The sequence below is a fragment of the Cervus elaphus genome, chromosome 14, assembly GCF_910594005.1.
Source record: "Cervus elaphus chromosome 14, mCerEla1.1, whole genome shotgun sequence".
Lineage (NCBI taxonomy): Eukaryota > Metazoa > Chordata > Mammalia > Artiodactyla > Cervidae > Cervus > Cervus elaphus.
The window spans coordinates 23,708,925-23,711,608 of NC_057828.1; the positions used below are offsets into that span (position 1 = coordinate 23,708,925).

Sequence of the window (2,684 nt, forward strand, 5' to 3'; positions counted from 1 at the left end):
AAAATGCCCACAGGCAGAAAAGAGGGCAGAATTCCATAGCCACTCAGCAACCTTAGCCCTGGTGAGCATCTGAAGTACTGACTTCCTCTTAGTCCTCGTCAGAAAGGGGTGGGAATCCACGTCAGATGCTGAATCTCGCGTGAGACAGACATGACATTTTTATCACTCAAGATACAGAGGTCACGGACGTTATTGCTGGGTGCCTCTGCGCGCGCGGGAAGATGGCTGAGCAGGTGACCAAGTCGGTGCTGTTCGTGTGTCTGGGTAACATCTGTCGATCACCCATCACAGAAGCGGTTTTCAGGAAACTTGTAACTGATCAAAACATTTCTGATAATTGGAGGATAGACAGTTCAGCGACATCCACGTATGAACTAGGAAACCCTCCTGATTATCGGGGGCAGGCTTGCATGAAGAAGCATGGTATCCCCATGAGTCACGTTGCCCAGCAGGTTACCAAATAAGACTTTGCCACTTTTGATTATATACTATGTATGGATGAGAGCAATCTGAGAGATTTGAATAGAAAAAGTAATCAAGTTAAAAACTGCAGAGCGAAAATCGAACTACTCGGGAGCTATGATCCACAAAAACAACTTATCATTGAAGATCGCTATTATGGCAACGACGCAGACTTTGAGACCGTCTACCAGCAGTGCATGCGGTGCTGCAGGGCCTTCCTGGAGAAGGTCCGCTGACCAGGCCGTCCCGCTGTGGCCCAGGCTCGTCCCCCCAGGCCATGTGTCAACTGCCAGCAGTGTCCCTTCCGAGCCAAGGCCGCAGCCCTCCCTTCAGCTTACTCACTGTTTCTCACCTGACAAAATAACTGTAGATGGAAATCAGTCTTTGTGTTTAGCAAAAGAGTAAATAAAAAATCTTTGATTCAGATAGTTTATGGAGTAAGAGTTCCTTAGACTAGCTAAACCTCCCACTTTGCCCCAGTTACAAAAACAGTGGAACAGTGGAAATAGTGGAGCAGCACAGTAGAACATAATGAAGTGAAATAAGACGTCCCTCCAGGAACCCGCGCTACCTCTCCCTCTGGACGGGCCCCTGCCTGCACTACCTCTCGATGCCAGGGCCTGGCGTCCAGTGACGTTGGTCGAGTGTCACACGCTCACAGTGCCCACGCATGCATTTCAGGACAGAAAGGAGGGAGATTTGTGGGATTCACCTTTGGCACCTTCACTCCTTCTTAGTTTGTGTCTGTGTAGCTTATTTCATAAGGAAGTCAACTTATTTGTTCCCATTTGAACCCCTTTGCCTCTGGAAATGTAATTATATCCAGGAGAAGGATGTGTGTGCTGGTTTATCTTATGGTCAGTTTGGGGACTGTGTCTGCTTCTACATGCATATAATTGCCTGAATGTCAATTATAGATCACCTTGTGTGGGAAAAAGTATTAAGTTGGAAAAAGTCCTTTTATGTTGGAATACTTAAATATTGATATATTAAGTATTCTTTTGTCAGTGCCTGGTTATAGGGAAATATACATAATTTGTGTGCACTTTGAAATAACTGATCTAAAATTCATACGAATGTATGTCAGACAAAATTGTTCCCAAAGAAACTGGGGAAATTAGAAAAATTTTTTAAAAAAGATACAGAGGTCACACGTGTAACTGAAATGAATCTACAAGCAGAAATTTACATTGTTTGCAAGAAACCGATAGAGCACAGTCGCAGTGTTCCTGAGAGAAGGAGGGAACCACCAAGTTTGAAGTTTGAGACAACGAAGATGCTCCATGAAAAAAACAAAACCTTAAAAAAAAAAATGTAGATGATGCAGATTTCTGTTTTTTAAAGGGAGGAGTCAGCGCTGGGTCTGCCGCGCTGCCAGCCGCACAGACGCCGCCGGAGGCCAGAGAGAGGACCAATTAGTGCAAGCTGTGATGTGGAGTTGGGTCCTCCGAGGACCAAAGCCCCTCCCCGTTCTCTTGGCAGAGGCCACTGGAAGGGCTGTCAGATGTCAACAGCTTTCCATCACTCCTGTGGGCCCGGGGAGGGGGGAGTGGTCGGGGGGCTTGCCGGCATCTGGACCACTCTCTTGCCTCTTCCACAATTGCTCACCAGAGCCCCCACCACCCTCGTGCTGCACGGGCCTCCAGAAGCCTTCTTGGACGTAGAACCAAGTGGATAGTGGTACTCTGGCCTCTTTTAATTCAAGGCAGGGCTCCGGAAGTGGAGGGAAGCACTTTCATAAAATAAGCATATGTCTTTCTGGCCATTTGCAGAATGAGGAAATGCCCTTGACATCTTACGGAGCTTCTTGTCTTGAGAGCCTCTGAATGGAAGAAGGCATTTATATTTGCCCATGCACCAATTCATTATGTAGCTGAAAAAAGAATTACTTTATAACTCTCCCAATGTGGGTAGATGATCAGGTCTGTCCTGCAAAATTACATATAAATTGCAAGATACAATAGGAGATGTCAAATATTTCACATACATAATTTTTTTTTTTTGGCTACACCAGGTGGCATGTGAGCCAGACTTGGGATGGAACCCAAGTCCCTTGGAAGCATGGAGTCTTAACTGCTGGACCACCAGGGAAGTCCCCATAAAAATTGTTCTGAGAGCTTGTTTTGTACAAAAGACTCTCTCTATAGAATTTGCTGACAGGTGCGATAACCGGAAGACTAGTGGTGTTTGGGGTTTTTCCTTTCATCAGCTCTTCAGTTTGT

At 45.9% G+C, this 2,684-nt stretch overlaps 1 pseudogene; it reads left to right on the forward strand.

Annotated features, from left to right (window-relative positions):
• Window positions 1-201: 201 nt before the first annotated feature.
• On the forward strand, window positions 202-882 carry LOC122707953 (annotated as a pseudogene).
• Window positions 883-2,684: the final 1,802 nt, after the last annotated feature.